Source organism: Barbatula barbatula (genome assembly GCF_947034865.1).
Source record: "Barbatula barbatula genome assembly, chromosome: 5".
Taxonomy (NCBI): Eukaryota; Metazoa; Chordata; class Actinopteri; order Cypriniformes; family Nemacheilidae; genus Barbatula; species Barbatula barbatula.
In genome coordinates, this window is record NC_136769.1 from 1362342 (window position 1) to 1380487 (window position 18146).

Consider the following 18146-nt stretch of genomic DNA (forward strand, 5'->3'; position numbering starts at 1 on the left):
TTGAGTTAGCGGGCTACAACACAAACCGGGCGGATAGAACGGCAGAGGAATGTCGTAAGACAAGAGGAGGTGGATTGTGCATCTACATCAACAAAACTTGGTGCACGAACTCTGTTATTGTCGGGAGACACTGCTCGGCTAACCTTGAGTTTCTCATGGTTAAATGTAGACCGTTTTATCTGCCACGGGAATTCACTTCCACCATTATAACGGCAGCTTATATTCCACCGGATGCTGATGCCAAGCTTGCTATGAAAGAACTTCATGCAGCCATCAGTAAACAACAGACTGCTCACCCGGAGGCTGCATTTATTGTTGCGGGAGATTTTAATCACTCAAACTTAAAGACAGTGCTCCCTAAATTTCATCAGCATGTTTCCTGCCACACAAGAGGAAACAAAACTTTGGACCATGTCTACACAAACATGGCTAAAGCTTACGCCGCGACACCCCTCCCCCACCTGGGTCAGTCTGATCACCTTTCTTTGTTCCTCACCCCCAAGTACATTAATCTCATCAATCGTGTGAAGCCATCAGTGAAGACCATCAAGGTGTGGCCTGCAGGGGCAGACTTTACACTCCAGGAAAGGTTTCTACACACAGACTGGAGTCTGTTTGCTTCTCAGGCCACCAGTGGCTCTCACACGGACATCAACAGCTACACCTCTTCTGTATTGGACTACATAAATTCCACCATTGATAGTGTCACAACCCAGAAGCAGATCACCATGTACCTGTTGTGGAATTTTCGAAGCTAGACTAGAAAATTTCCATTACATACCCTAATCAGAAGCCATGGATGAACAAGGAAGTGCGCCTCCTGTTGAAAGCACGTAACACTGCCTTCCGATCGGAAGATGCACAGGCCTATAGTACTTCTAGGGCTAATCTGAAGAGGGGCATCAAAAAGGCCAAGCACTGCTACAAGTTGAAGCTAGAGGAGCATTTTTCCAATTCTGACCCTCGACGCATGTGGCAGGGCATCCAGGCCATCAGTGATTACAAACCCAACCACTCCACCCCCATAGCCACAGATGCCGTCTTCCTGAACGAGCTTAATGACTTTTATGCTCGCTTTGAGAGAGACAACAAGGAAACAGCGACCAAGCTCACACCCTCTGCTGACCACCCAATCATCACACTTAACTCCACTGATGTTCACAATGCACTAAGTCGGATCAACGCGCGCAAGGCTGCTGGCCCAGACGGCATCCCTGGCCGCGTACTCTGGGCATGTTCAGAGCAGCTCGCTGGGGTCTTCACGGACATCTTCAACCTGTCCCTGTGCCAAGCAGTTGTTCCAGCATGTCTTAAATCCACCTCCATTGTGCCCATCCCCAAAAATTCAAACCCGACGTGCCTGAACGACTACCGCCCGGTAGCACTCACACCAATAGTCATGAAGTGCTTTGATGAAGAGCTGGTCCTGGCACACCTAAAGGACTCTCTACCACCCACACTGGACCCATACCAATTTGCCTATCAAAACAATAGGAGCACAGATGATACAGTGTCTATGGCGCTGCACTCCGTGCTCACACATCTGGACAATAAGGACACTTATGCACGTATGCTGTTTGTAGACTTCAGCTCTGCTTTCAATACCTTCATCCCTTCCAAGCTAATCGTCAAACTTGGAAACCTAGGCATCAACAACCCTACCTGCAATTGGATTATCGACTTCCTGACGAACAGGCCTCAGCTTGTTAGGTTAGGCCCGATCTGCTCCACCACCACCACCCTCAAAACTGGTGTACCACAGGGCTGCGTACTGAGCCCCTTTCTCTACTCCCTTTTCACACTCGACTGCAGGCCTGTGAACGGATCTAACTCCTTCATCAAGTTTGCAGACGATACAACAGTGATTGGTCTCATCAGCAACAACTATGAGACTGCATACAGGGAGGAGGTCCGGCACCTGGTCACATGGTGCTCAGACAACAACCTGCTCCTTAACACCCTCCAAGACAAAGGACATCATCGTGGACTTCAGGAAGGTGAAAGGAGACACACACAACCCCATCCACATTAATGGAATGGCTGTTGAACGTGTTTCCAGTTTTAAGTTCCTGGGGACTCACATTTCGGAGGACCTGTCCTGGACCACCAACACCTCATGCCTGGTCAAGAAGGCTCACCAGCGTCTCTTCTTTCTGAGGACACTGAAGAAGAACCAACTGTCTTCAACTATCCTGGTGAACTTCTATCGCTGCACGATAGAGAGCATCCTGACCAACTGTGTCACAGTCTGGTACGGGAACTGTTCTGTTGCTGCGGGTGGTGAAAACAGCCCAGCGCATCACAGGGACTACACTTTATCCCATTGAGGACATCCAGAAGAAACGCTGTCTGCTTCGAGCTCGCAGCATTCTCAAGGACTCCTCTCAACCCGCTCATAGACTGTTTACTCTCCTGCCTTCTGGTAGGCGCTTCCGGTGCCTCCGGACAAGAACCAGCAGACTAAGAAACAGTTTTTTTCCCAGAGCTGTTTCATTATTGAACTCTGCCCCCCACTGATTCCACTACCTCTCATACCCTTAACTCCAATGCTGCTACAACATTGTTTACATTGCACTACAGGGCTGCATGCATGACTGAACTGTACACACCAGTACTTCATGTATCTGCTCTACCGGACTGTTTACACACACACAGCATCATTTGCACTCTATACTGCTCACTTGCACACCAGGAATATTTAACTGAATGCTCATTTGCACTAATGGACCACTTCCATAACTGCATTAACCTATCTACTGCACTGTAATTCTATTAACTGCATCTAGTCATCTACTGCACTGTAACTTCAATAACTGCATTAACTAACCAACTGCACGGTAACTCTATTAACTGCATCTACTCATCAATTGCACTATAACTTCAATAACTGCATTAACTAATCAACTGCACTGTAACTCTATTAACTGCATCTAGTCATCTACTGCACTGTAACTTCAATAACTGCATTAACTAACCAACTGCACGGTAACTCTATTAACTGCATCTACTCATCAATTGCACTATAGCTTCAATAACTGCATTAACTAATCAACTGCACGGTAACTCTATTAACTGCATCTACTCATCAATTGCACTGTAACTTCAGTAACTGCATTAACTAATCTACTGCTCTGTAACCTTATTAACTGTATTAACTCATCTTCTGGACTGCAACTTATTAACTGCATTAACTCATATACTGCACCGTAACTTTAATAACTGCATTAACTCATATACTGCACCGTAACTTTAATAACTGCATTAACTCATATACTGCACCGTAACTTTAATAACTGCATCAACTTCAACAACTGCATTAACTCACCTATTGCACTGCAACTTTAATAGCCAATGTCAATAATTTATGCATACATAAGTCACTTGCACTATTTTAGTCTAAATTATTATCTGTTCATATCCACCTGTACATTAATGTTCATAGTATATAGCCATCTGTATATATTGTTCATAGTATATACCTACTGTCATATTTTCATAGAACACACCTACTGCTAAATATTTTTATAGTCCATGCCCACTGTATTATATTCTCACTATTGTATTCTGTATTTATTCTAACTGTATATCCTGCACTTGCTAACTCCACTTCTGGTTAGACCTAAACTACATTTCGTTACACTGTACTTGTATGTCATGATTCCGCTATCATGTCATGTTTATTCTTGGTCTTGCAGCGGAGTCATGGCATAGCCTTAGGTTTTGTGTGAGAAAGACATGGCTTTGTTTTGATTCTGACCTGCCATGTGCTTTCTCGTGTCTCGTCAGTGTTTCCCGCCCTTTTGTCTCGTTAGCCTTCCCATTAGTGTTTCATTACCTTCACCTGCCCCTTAGTAATTATCCTGTGTTTGTTCCCCTATTTAATGCCCTCTTGTCTATTGTCTTGTGCTCGTTTGTTGTACTTGTATGCCTATACTGGTTACCTTGTCATTGAAGCGGTGTCTAGTGTCCTTGAAGCCTTGTCCTGTAATATACTTAAGTTTATTCTAGTCTTTGTGAGTGTTCGTTTAGTCTTGGTATTTTGTAGTTAGTGTTCTTGTCAAGTGGCTTTAGTTCTTATCAGTTTATCGTGTCCCCTGTTCTTGTTTTGTTACCCCATCGTGGGTGTTTGCTTTCTGTTTTTGTATATTAAAATCCAGTTACCCCTTATCCCCGCTGCCTGCGCTTGGGTTCTTCATTCACGTTCCTGACACTTGTATATGTGTAATGACAATAAAGTTGAATCTAATCTAATCTAATCTAACGATGCATTAGCACTGGCGTTTACAGAACTACTACAATCTTTTGGGGTAATACAACACATTAAAGGACCAACTCATCGATTTAATCATACACTAGACCTGATTATATCTCACGAAGCCGATCTAACCAATATAGATATTATGCCTCAAAGCGACGATGTCACAGATCACTATCTTATAACGGGTACTTTGCGCACGTCAGCAATCAGCCCTTTAACTCGTTATCGACAGGGTAGAACAATCACCTCCGCCACTAAAGATAGCTTCGCAAAGAGCTTGCCAGATCTGACTCCTTTAATAACCATACCAATAAATAACGAATCGCTCGATGTCATGACCAGGAAATTGGGTACTATTTTCTCTAATACATTAGAAGCTGTTGCACCTACGAAGTCAAAAAAGATTAATGAGAAAAATATTGCACCGTGGTACAATAGCACCACTCGCGCCCTTAAAAGAGAAACTCGCAAACTAGAGCGCAAATGGATAAAATCGCAATTAGAAGTCTTTAAAATGGCGTGGAAAGAGAATGCAAATTGTTATAAAAAGGCACTAAAAGCAGCAAAGGCTGAGCACCTTCGTAACCTCATAGAAACCAACAAAAACAATCCAAGGTTTCTATTTAGCACAGTCGCTAAATTAACAAATAAACAGACACCACCTGACCTGGCTATTCCGCCGCACCTCGGTAGCAATGAATTCATGAAATTTTTTACAGAGAAAATCGAAAACATTCGTGACAAATTGTAAAAACTCAACCTCCAAATCTGTCCTATGAATTATGAACCATCGCTCCAAAACAAAGGCTCCAGCGTTTTTCACCTATAAAACAGAAAGATTTAATTTAACTTATCGCAACTTCTAAACCTACAACTTGCTTACTAGACCCCATACCAACTAAATTATTAAAAGAGTTACTACCTGTTGCAATTGAGCCCATTTATAACATTATCAACTCATCAATTAATCTAGGCCATGTCCCAGGACCCTTTAAGATGGCCGTCATTAAGCCTCTAATCAAGAAACCAAACTTGGATCCAAATGAACTAGGAAACTATAGACCGATTTCAAATCTCCCATACCTGTCTAAAATACTAGAAAAAGTAGTGTGCACTCAGTTGTGCTCTTTCTTACAAAATAACAACATGCACAGAAAATTTCAGTCAGGCTTTAGATCGCATCATAGCACTGAAACTGCGCTCGTTAAAATTACAAACGACCTGCTTATAGCATCAGATAAAGGTCACATCTCACTCCTGGTCCTGCTTGACCTTAGTGCTACGTTCGATACCGTAGACCATAACATACTTCTAGATCGCTTACACAATTATACCGGTATTGAGGGACAGGCACTACAATGGTTTAGATCTTACTTGTCAGACAGACATCAATTTGTCCATTTAAATGGGGAATCATCAAATCTAACGCAAGTCAATTATGGATTACCTCAGGGATCGGTTCTGGGACCCGTTCTGTTCTCCATATACATGCTGCCCCTCGGAAACATTATTAAAAAACATGGAATTAGCTTCCATTGCTATGCAGATGATACTCAGCTATATATCTCATCAAGACCAGATGATTCCTCCCAGCTATCCAAATTGGCAGAGTGCATTGAAGATATAAAACATTGGATGACCTGTAATTTCCTTCTATTAAATTCTAATAAAACAGAAATATTACTTATCGGACCAAAGACACGCAAACCAAATATTTCTGATTATAAACTGCAAGTTGAAGGATGTACTGTTACTCCAACAAATACAGTAAAAGATCTAGACGTTATATTAGACAGCAACCTGTCATTTCGAAATCACATCTCAAATGTCACAAAAACAGCCTTTTTCCACCTAAGAAATGTTGCCAAGTTACGAAATATTCTGTGTGTTGCTGACGCGGAGAAGCTTATTCATGCATTTATGACCTCAAGACTTGACTACTGTAATGCTCTACATAGTGTTTGTCCTGCATCATCAATAAACAAACTACAGTTAGTTCAGAACGCAGCTGCCAGAGTTCTAACCAGGTCCAGAAAATACGATCACATAACCCCAATTTTATCAACCCTTCACTGGCTACCCATTAAGTATCGTATTGACTTTAAAGTTCTTTTAATCACTTATAAAGCCTTAAAGGGTTTAGCCCCTACCTACCTAACAGAGCTTCTATCACACTACAACCCATCACGCTCTCTAAGATCTCAAAACTCAGGACTTTTGATGATACCTAGAATAACTAAATCCACCAAAGGGGGTCGAGCTTTCTCATACGTAGCACCTAAACTCTGGAATAACCTTCCTGATATTATTCGAGGATCAGACACACTCGCCCAATTTAAATCTAGATTAAAGACGCATCTTTACAGCCAAACATTCACTTGATGCAAATATGCAAATAAACCACCAGGAGATGCTGACATTAGATATTATTTAATAGAATAATTGGATTTATTATATAAAACACCATGTAGTGTGTTTTACCCTTTCTTGGGTTTTTTTTTTATTTGTGAATCAACCTCATACACCCTGTACAAGCCCATTTTTACCCATAAATAGTCAATGCAAAGCGTCTCATGAATGCTTATTCATATACTAATGAGCCTGGCATCCAATCCGCTTGTTAACCTGACGTCACGCACCATTATGGACGTATACTGTTTCCGGGTCCAACCGTCAGATGCCATAGAAAAAGAACAAAAAGTGATGTAAGACCCCCGATCCCATCCTTTATCTCCGTAACGAAATCACAAATGAGATTCACTGAGATTTCCATCAATAGTCATTATAATTATAGTAAAGCTTAAGATGTTCTCTGCAGCATTTACAGCATTAGACTGATCATTAAAATCACATCATTCATTAGTGGTGTCCTTCACCTGAGATCATATTTGAAGACATAATTGTAAAAGACGAATGTTTCTTCATTCTGGTTTTGTTATGAACTTCGTAAGAACCGATATCGAGGACATTTAGAGAAACGATTGTGTGAGAGCTTAATGGCTGTATTTCCAGACTTTGACATTTGATGATTATGAACAGTATTTAGGAAAATATATTTAGCTCTTTATTCACATTGCGTTCTGCAGTTATCGTATTTGGTGTGTTTATGGTTTAAACAACTAGAACTTAAATACAGAACAAAACAAGTTTTTAAAGCTTGAACTGATTTATTTCTTCCATGCAGTCTCCTGTAAAACATGTATGATGATACAGTACAGATTAAAGACAAACACAACTAGAACAGTAAGAGTTATCTTGTGTTTTTTCAACTGTGAAATGTTTCTCTCCGCTTTGAGTTCTCGTATCCTTCTTGAGCAGGGCTGGCATGGGACAAAAAAAGGGCGCTGGCATTTTTGCTCAGACCGGCCCACCACAATCGGTCGGACACAACCAACCAGTACACCATCCTTGCGGTCCCTGTAGATATGCATATCTACTGTTCCATTCCCAAAAAAACCTACAAAGCTGAGAACTATGTGCCATGGACCAGTGTACTAACTCTCTCTTGACTGACTCCCTGGTGATAGACCTACACCTACTTACGGTGTGATTCGCCTGAATTGAGCGTTAGTAAGGGAAGCCAAACAATCCAAAAGTGGGACGAGACAGCGGGTTATTACAGAGCTCGCACCGCGCTGACATGTCATCTGCGCGATTCAATTTCCTAGCGCCAACCAATGGGCAGCGCGGCGCCAACCAATCTGCTTCGCTGACCAATTAAAACATATACAAGTTCTTTGGGCGCAACTCATTTACATTTTACCCATAGACCTCTGCTATTATTAACGTAAATAGTTGAGGTAAAATGGCTAGGGGCGAAACGTACAATAATAAAATTAATTACCCGAACATGTAAACTGTCTGATATAATTACCAGGAGGTTGACGTGCTCCTCAAGACTACAGCATTGGAAGTCATTGAAGTTTATAGAGTCTTTACATATGTGCAGTTCTTCGATGCACAACACTACCATTTACTTGTACACTATAAAAGATAATAATAAAAAAAGATTATGCATTTCATCCTGATTTCCTTTGTCTTCTGTAGGGAAAAACTGATAGACTGCAGCAGAGATCCAATGTAAATATTTTTAAGGAATGAGGTTTTTTTTATTGTACATTTGAGTGTACGGTTTGCACTGTTGAAATTGGTGGGCACAGCGCTGGTGGTGGCGCTAGGAAACACGTCTGTGTGCGCTGATGAGTCGGCTGTGCGACTCGGTCCAACGAATCGCGCAGATGACATGTCAGCGTGGCCCGAGCTCTGTAATACCCCGCTGTCTCGTCCCACTATTGGCTTGTTTGGCTTCCCATAATTTGCGTGATTCAAGCAAGTTGAAAATCTGAACTTTGGAGAAAAGTTTCGCTGCGTTTACCCACCAAGAGCTTGATCTAATAGTGACGTGATTATGACATAGCGAGCGGAGGCAGACCAAAACAACAACGAAGGACTGCGCCTCTGAAGGATTTGATGGATCCAAACACAGCGCTGAACGAGTATAAGATTATTTCTTTGTCTAGGTATACAGCTTTCATGAATTGAAGGGTCTAGTAGACAGAGCAATCAGAGGAACCGGAACCGGGGACCAAGAATGACACAGACACAGAAGTGTAGTTTACTCAAAGTCAAAGTTTACTAAAGATGGGTTCAGTATATATATGCATAAGTGAGGAAGTGACGAACATATCACTTATATCTGCACATCTCACACAATAACAAGATAACACAATAAATCTGACATTTGTTAGGTCAACATGTACTGAGCACGCCGTCATAATGGAGATCCCTCAGACAAAACATTTATCTGTCCTTACATGTTGAAACAGATTCTCACAACGAGTCTATATGTCTATATTCAGCCTTCCATAGCACATAATGCGCATACACTCTCAACAAAATCCATGTCCTGCATTTCACAATTAGATGGGAGCCACCTGACAGAAGCCCCTTCCATGATGCCCGGTATGCAAGATTACCAGACCAACCCGGGAATCCTGAGGTTACTCATAAGCCCTTCCACACTGAAGTCATGCAAAAGACACTGATGACACACTAAAGGTTTCTCTCCAGTGAATCCTCATGTGTGTCTGAAGGCTACTCGCAGCTGTAAAACTGTTTCCACACTGTAGACATGTGTGAGGTTTCTCTCCAGTGTGAATTCTCATGTGTGTCTGAAGGTTTCCTGTTTCTGTAAAACTCTTTCCACACTGTAGACATGTGTGAGGTTTCTCTCCAGTGTGAATTCTCATGTGTGTCTGAAGGTTTCCTGTTTCTGTAAAACTCTTTCCACAATGTAGACATGTGTGAGGTTTCTCTCCTGTGTGAATTCTCATGTGTGTCTTAAGGTTACTCATATGTGTAAAACTCTTTCCACACTGTAGACAGGCGTGAGGTTTCTCTCCAGTGTGAATTCTCATGTGTGTCTGAAGGTTTCCTGTTTCTGTAAAACTCCTTCCACACTGTAGACATGCGTGAGGTTTCTCTCCAGTGTGAATTCTCATGTGTGTCTGAAGGTGACTTGTAGCTGTAAAACTCTTTCTACACTGTAGACATGCGTGAGGTTTCTCTCCAGTGTGAATCCTCATGTGTGTCTGAAGGTTTCCTGTTTTTGTAAAACTCTTTCCACACTGTAGACATACATGAGGTTTCTCTCCAGTGTGAATTCTCATGTGTGTCTGAAGGTTTCCTGTTTTTGTAAAACTCTTTCCACACTGTAAACATGCGTAAGGTTTCTCTCCAGTGTGAATTCTCATGTGAATCTTAAGGTGACTCGTAGCTGTAAAATTCTTTCCACACTGTAGACATACGTGAGGTTTCTCTCCAGTGTGAATTCTCATGTGTGTCTTAAGGCTTCCTGTTTGTGTAAAAGTATTTCAACATTGTAGACATGTGTGAGGTTTCTCTCCAGTGTGAATTCTCATGTGTGTCTTAAGGTTACTCATATGTGTAAAACTCTTTCCACACTGTAGACATGCGTGAGGTTTCTCTCCAGTGTGAATTCTCATGTGTGTCTTAAGGTTACTCGTAGCTGTAAAAGTCTTTCCACACTGTAGACATACGTGAGGTTTCTCTCCAGTGTGAATTCTCATGTGTGTCTTAAGGCTTCCTGTTTGTGTAAAACTCTTTCCACAATGTAGACATACGTGAGGTTTCTCTCCAGTGTGAATTCTCATGTGTGTCTGAAGGTTTCCTGTTTTTGTAAAAGTCTTTCCACACTGTAGACATGCGTGAGGTTTCTCTCCAGTGTGAATTATCATGTGTGTCTTAAGGCTTCCCGTTTGTGTAAAAGTCTTTCCACACTGTAGACATGCGTGAGGTTTCTCTCCAGTGTGAATTCTCATGTGTGTCTTAAGGTTACTCGTAGCTGTAAAAGTCTTTCCACACTGTAGACATACGTGAGGTTTCTCTCCAGTGTGAATTATCATGTGTGTCTTAAGGCTTCCTGTTTTTGTAAAACTCTTTCCACACTGTAGACATGCGTGAGGTTTCTCTCCAGTGTGAATTCTCATGTGTGTCTTAAGGCTTCCTGTTTTTGTAAAAGTCTTTCCACACTGTAGACATGCGTGAGGTTTCTCTCCAGTGTGAATTCTCATGTGTGTCTGAAGGTTTCCTGTTTTTGTAAAAGTCTTTCCACACTGTAGACATGCGTGAGGTTTCTCTCCAGTGTGAATCCTCATGTGTGTCTGAAGGTTTCCTGTTTTTGTAAAAGTCTTTCCACACTGTAGACATGCGTGAGGTTTCTCTCCAGTGTGAATTCTCATGTGTGTCTTAAGGCTTCCCGTTTGTGTAAAAGTCTTTCCACACTGTAGACATACATGAGGTTTCTCTCCTGTGTGAATTCTCATGTGTGTCTTAAGGTGACTCATATGTGTAAAACTCCTTCCACACTGTAGACATGCGTGAGGTTTCTCTCCAGTGTGAATTCTCATGTGTGTCTTAAGGCTTCCCGTTTGTGTAAAACTCTTTCCACACTGTAGACATACATGAGGTTTCTCTCCTGTGTGAATTCTCATGTGTGTCTTGAGGTTACTCGTAGCTGTAAAAGTCTTTCCACACTGTAGACATGCGTGAGGTTTCTCTCCGGTGTGAATTCTCATGTGTGTCTTAAGGTTACTCGTAGCTGTAAAAGTCTTTCCACACTGTAGACATGCGTGAGGTTTCTCTCCGGTGTGAATTCTCATGTGCTGTTTTTCACTCATTTTGTCTCCAGTTCTCAAAGCTTCTTCCAGTGAAACTTTCTGGAATCTTTGTGCACGTTGATGTTGCTGATCAGCATCTTTTACTTCATCTTGACTGTCCTTATTCACTTCCATCATATCTGAAGTGAACAAAACTATCTGTTAAACACAGTTTTACAATTGTATAAAACAACATCACAAGACAAGATCACAGTTTCATTTTCAGGGAACACAGTCATTCAGTGCACTGAGTATTGCTTTGGATAAAAGTGTTTGCCATATAAGACGAACACATCCTAAGAGAATATTTTAACTTTATTCTGTTTAAATTACAACATAAAAATCACTCAGACTACAGAAATGACATTTTCAGCAGAAAAAGATACAAAACTGTAAATTATTCATTGTGTAAACCAGAGAGCAAATGTATGTTTATTATAATCATTTTTTACCGAATTATGTGTTTTATAAATTAAATAATTACTGCCATGATATCTCAGTGGTTTGGATTAAATGAATCAAGTATAAATCAAGAATCAATGCAAAACATCTTCAGGTACAAAATAAAAGTCATCAGATGTGAGATAACACTACATAGTCTTCACTGTATAAATTGAATATAGATCAATCCTTATTAGAGTCACACCAGTCAAGAGCATTGAGTGACGATTTTCTTTGTCTTTTGTTGTTTTATTAACAATAATAACAGACTGTGATTTATAAAGCTGCTGTCACTTTAAGTTCAGTACAGCAGAAACGATGCCCCCAAAAATATAGTCGAGTAAAAGAAAGAATAACAACTAAAAACCAACAGACTGTGTCTCATGTAGTCGAGTAAAAGAACAAATGCATGTTTTCTTTTCAATAAGACGATAAAAAACCAACAGACTGATGAAAATGTGAAAAAAGGGTCAAAATGCTGTGCTCTACAAACTCAAAGCAGAACGATGGTCACCTTATAGCCAAACATGTGATTCTATTGAACCTTTACCAGATCACAACCAGATCAAGTTATGATCATTTGATGCAGTTTAGTGATTCACTTTCAGTTCTAATCTTCTGCATTTGTGGTTTATCAGATAAATGAAAGCTTAATAATTCCTCCACTGTCAGAAATAAAGATTTAAAAACAGAAACCAACCTCTGTGTTCTTTAGTCCTCTGAGTTTCTGTTGTGTGTAGTTCTGGATCTCTCGTGTTCTCAAGCTTCTCTTCCACAAACTCCAACAACTGTGTGAAGATTTCAGTTCTTACACCTGAAGTGATTCTTCTGCTTGTTGCTTTCTGGTATTTATTGGTGGTTTGATGTAGGAGGAGCTTTACTGAAGGTGTCAATCACTGTTGGTGTGAACTGGAGATGTTAGAGAGACATTGTCAATAACTCAACTCAGCTTCACTTATATAACATCACTAAAAACAACAATTGTTGACCAAGATGCTGTCCACTATATCAAATACCAACATTTATCTCCATGTGTGACATAAATGACAAAAACATCTCGGCCACATCACAAATCAACTACAGAAACCCAAGCAAAGTGAGAGCAGTTGTCATAAAAACATCTAACAATGTTCAATTTCTTTGGTCTTATTCATGATGGATAAATATTCAACTGCTTATTATTTACAGTGTTTCTAACTTTAGCTCTCATTATATTAGGGCTGTGTATTGACAATGGCCTTGTGATACAATATATCACCATAGATAAGACACAATGCAATAGATTTTTATACTATACATTTTGCTATATCAAGTCCAGTCAGTTTTATTTATGTAGCGCTTTTTACACTTTTCATTGTTACAAAGCAGCTGTAAAAGAAAACATTAACTATAAGCAAAACATAAAAGGTTATGCGAGTCAAAATACAGGTCAGATATCAGACAGACTTTAAATTCCTATATGCAGTGTTCATTACATAAAACTTTCTAATTCTATTAGCTCCCCCCATTAGGGGAGAAAAAACCCTCGGAGGGAAACCAGGCCTAACCAGGGGATTCCAGTTCGCCTCTGGCAAAAACTGCAGCCTCTGCACAAGCTCGACAGTAATAACTAGATTTAATATTATCATTATCTTAAAGCGGCCGGACATTTCTAGAGTCCTTTGTCCAGCTCTTATCACAGCTTTTGTCAGGTCTGGGCATGGACTGCATCTTGCCCGCTCTAGTAACCTTGGAACAATGAGACAAGACTGGCTGAGAGTAGAGTTCTGTTCTGTTCTGTCCTCTTTGATGCAACAAATGCATCAGTTGTTATTGGAAGTGTTCCTGGTTCCGGTTGATCTAACTAGTGCAGCCTAAACCTTTCAGATTATATTTATATTATAATACTGTAGTGTATGCAAGATTATAAAGTTGCTACTTTAGTCTAGATTTAAACTGACAGAGTGTGTCCGACTCCCGGACAGTGCGGGGAAGACTGTTCCAAACCTGCACTTGATTTTGAAATTCTAGGTATTACCTACTGACCGGACGCCAGAGAGCATAGTGGACGTGAAGGACTGAAATACAAGAGAAGTTCACTCAAATAGTGAGGACAATGAAGGGCTTTATAGGCAATAAGCAGAATTTAAAGTTAATGTGATGCTTTAAAGGTAACCAGTGCAAGGTTGACAGAACCGGGCTAATATGCTCATACTTTCTTGTATGTGTAAGAACTCGAGCTGCCGCATTTTGGACCAGTTGGAGTTTTTGTAATAGGCCTGCAGGGCAACACCTAATAGTGCATTACAGTAATCTAGTCTTGATGTCATAAAGGCATGAATAAGCTTCTCTGCATCTGATGGTGACAGCACATGACGAAGTTTAGATATATTTTTAAGATGGAAAAACACAATTTTACAGGTGTTGGCGACAATATATTTTTACAAATAAAAATGTCAAAAAAAAGAACTGAAAATTCAACTTGCTGATGTGTTTTTATCATCCCAACACTCACATACCAGTAGACTCCATTAAAGTTTCCCACTCTGGTGTCATGCTGCTCCCTCTTGAGACATTGGCCATATGTACTGTAGCATATATGACGATAAAACACAATTAAAATGATCAAAGATTGTAGCTGTTGGACTATCGATACACTATCATGAAAATATATATTGCGCTGTAGCCTATTGACCGGTTACAACAAGACCCTCAGGTTATAAAACTGTCTGGTGTTTTAAATCACAGAAGTTTTGAGCTTTTAAAATCGATATCAAATTCTGCCTATTTAAAACACAAGCATCTGTTTTGTGAGGACATTTCCATGAGAGTTTAAGATATCAGCATAATGAAGGAGGTGAAAATGGGAACTATGGGTGTAGAATAATGACAGCTGTTAACACTGATGTGTCTGTTATACTGAAAGAAAAAGAAAACGTTCATGATCATCAGCAGAAGACCGGCAGCTCTATTAACACCAATGGATGTGTTTTCACTGTTAGGCTAATGTCACTAATGAAACAAACCTTTCAGGACAAACATACAAATCAGGATTTTAAGTCTCAGTATATATGAACTAAACATATGTTTATCATTGTTATATCTTCCTCACTGTGCTCCTGTGTTTTGTGTTCATCTCTTGTGCTAAGACTGACTCAACTCTGAATACATCAGACCAAATCCCTCTGAATTCATCTGATCCGACAGAAAAGGTGCATCATGTCAAGACCATATTATATATTATACTGAAGGAAACTAGGCTTTATATTTAACTGTATTATTAAGGCTCGTTAAGTTATAATGTTGATTCTAGTTTGTAATAATGACACTTTTCCGCATGTTCACAAGACCGTCAAGAATCCTTGAAATGAAACTTAACGAGAGAATCCGCCGGTCGTTCATTCTCTCTGAACGGATTTGAAACGATACAGCGGCGTCTTATAATAAATTCGTTCCCTGAACTTCTCCGCGATTAGTTGAGTTTTAAACGTCTGAAATGTCACATTGTTCGTCAACAGACTCATTGAAAGCGGTCACAGCAAACAGCGCATACAGGCGCGCAGACAGCACTATAGTGACGGGGAGACAAGACCCCTCAGACTCATAGTGACCCGATCTGCCCCTCACTGTCCCAACGAAAGACGACAAACATCAAACATCTGTAAAACTGAGGATTCATGAGGATGTCCGCTATGTACATTAGCCTGAGTAGTGACGGACAGGCCCGCAGCTGCTTCAGTATTTTCCCGTCACTGCTTCACAATCGTGTCGGTCATCGACGTTCAGTCTCTGTGTGCTGCTGCCGCTGCGACTCCTGGCCCCGCCCCCGGGGTCCTACGAGGACCTGTTAGCTGCCTCAATTGTGCCTGTAGTAGCGGTAACCATAGTGATCAAATACCGTCGTCTATGACTGAGCTGGTGATATTTGTCGACTGATGATATTACAATAACTTTTCTTGAGGTTTTTCACCAAACAGTTTTTCTGTGCAGCATACGAATGATTCATGAAAATGATTTAATGACACAATGTTTCAATCAGTATTCCTGTTTATAAGTATTTTTATGGAAATAATCATTATAGCATGTTTAAGAATACTTTTCAACCTTTTACAGCAACATAAAATCCTAAAAAACTACAAGATCAACTTTCCATGACAAGTGTAAGTTGTTTGTACTACTGTCGTGGTTTTTGGAAAGGCTTGTAATTTGGTGAAGTGTTTTTGTTCCACTTAAAATAAAATTCAATTGCCTAACGTCACATTTGTCACTTATCTGTTATTAGCCTAACAGTGAAAACACATCCATTGGTGTTAATAGAGCTGCCGGTCTTCTGCTGATGATCATGAACGTTTTCTTTTTGTTTCAGTATAACAGACACATCAGTGTTAACAGCTGTCATTATTCTACACCCATAGTTCCCATTTTCACCTCCTTCATTATGCTGATATCTTAAACTCTCATGGAAATGTCCTCACAAAACAGATGTTTGTGTTTTAAATAGGCAGAATTTGATATCGATTTTAAAAGCTCAAAACTTCTGTGATTTAAAACACCAGACAGTTTTATAACCTGAGGGTCTTGTTGTAACCGGTCAAATCAAAGTCCTTCAGAAGTTATTGAATGATTTAACAGAGTTGCTTAGTGCATCACATTTATAAATAATTATTTTGAATTAAATGGTTTTTTTAATCAAACAGAATTGAATAAGTCAGAGATTGTTTCATTTCAAATTGATGATAAATGAATCCAGTCGATTTTCAGTTAGTTTGTGTCGTCTGTATATAATGTAGGGTTCTGCAAATCTTCCATGATAGTGTATCAATAGTCCAACCATTTCTTTAAATTGTGTTTTACATTAATGCGACTTGCATTGCATTATCCTTTACATTTATACATAAGTATCTGCAATCGAACCCACAACCTTGCGCTGTTAACACAATGCTCTTACCACTGAGATACAGGAAAGCTGTTTTGACATCACATACAGTGCATATGGCCAATGTCTCAAGAGGGAGCCAGCATGACACACCAGCTTCCAGAGCCGCCACCTGGATGCACTTTGATTTTATTGATGCATGTTTCAGCGCTCATGTAACATGCATTCATTGTGATTTCAATGATGCGAGATGTCTCCCTAAAATGCAATCTAAAGTATGCACAAACTAACATTATGGTAAAAAAGACATAATAGGAATTGGTTGAAATGAAGCTTTAATGGTGTCTACTGGTATGTGAGTGTTGGGATCTTAAAAACAAGTTGTATTTTCAGCTCTTTTTTGTACATTTTTATTTGTAAAAATCTATTGCAACATCTATGGTATGAAAATCTATGTTATTGTGACTTATGTATCGTGCTGCAGTGTTCACATTGGATGATGGATCTGCGACAGGAGGTTACACACTGTGTGACTTTACAATAGGTCACAATCACTGACAACTGTCTGCTCCGCAAACAACGTTTCACAACCATACGCAGCCGCGAAGTGATATGGAACTGTAATTAGGTCGTAAGATCTGGAACACCTTAGGTGTGCAGAATCTTTTTGAACTACACTAAAATGGCCACATGTGTGTAATAGAATGTAAAGGAAAAAAATTCATAATTCACTCACCAGATTGTCACTTCAAACCTGTATGACTTTCTTCTGCAGAACACATTTTGAACCTTTGGTCCATGTTCACTTGCATTAGATTTATGTCCATACAATAAAAGTGAACAATCGTTATTGGTTACCAAATTGTTTTTATAATCTTTTCCTTTGTGACTTGCAGAAGGCAGAAAATCTCACCTTAAAAATGACGATAGGGAGTATGACTATATTGATTTTTAAGATAAACTATTCCTTAATAGGACAAATTGTACACAATGTAGCCGGGGAGCTTGCTCCTTTAGCTTGTAGGGTGTGGCGGAGTACATAGTTTGAGGGGTTTATAAACAGGCGTTTGAGAGAACACCAAAATATGAGGTCCGGTCACTTTGTTTGGATCGCAAGTGTATGGAAGCGTTTGGGTGAGCTCTCCTTGTCATGTGTGCATGGCTATGGCCCGGAGCAGATGTGAAGATCGCTTGGTAGTACTTGTTATTCTGAGTGGACACCATTGGAGAGAGGGGATAAGTGGGTCACCGGCTTATAGGCCATCGGTAATGCTGGGTGTTTTGATCGAGGATATTGGTCCAGTGTTGCAGTAGGTGTAGTTGTTCCTCCAGTTTTGGTTGCGTTTTCCCGTCGCTGGTTTGTCCCTGTAGGTGGATGCTGTATGTTTCCAATCTAGCTGTGGGCTAGGATGGT

The 18146-nt window shown here is 40.2% G+C and overlaps 1 long non-coding RNA gene across 1 annotated transcript; it reads right to left on the minus strand.

Annotated features, from left to right (window-relative positions):
- Positions 1-8868: 8868 nt before the first annotated feature.
- Positions 8869-15678, minus strand: LOC306894413. The gene is made up of 3 exons (XR_013786689.1): positions 15555-15678; positions 12578-12786; positions 8869-11576 (listed from the first exon to the last, which is right to left on the minus strand). It is a non-coding gene; the product is annotated as an uncharacterized lncRNA (long non-coding RNA).
- Between the last annotated feature and the right edge of the window lie 2468 nt (positions 15679-18146).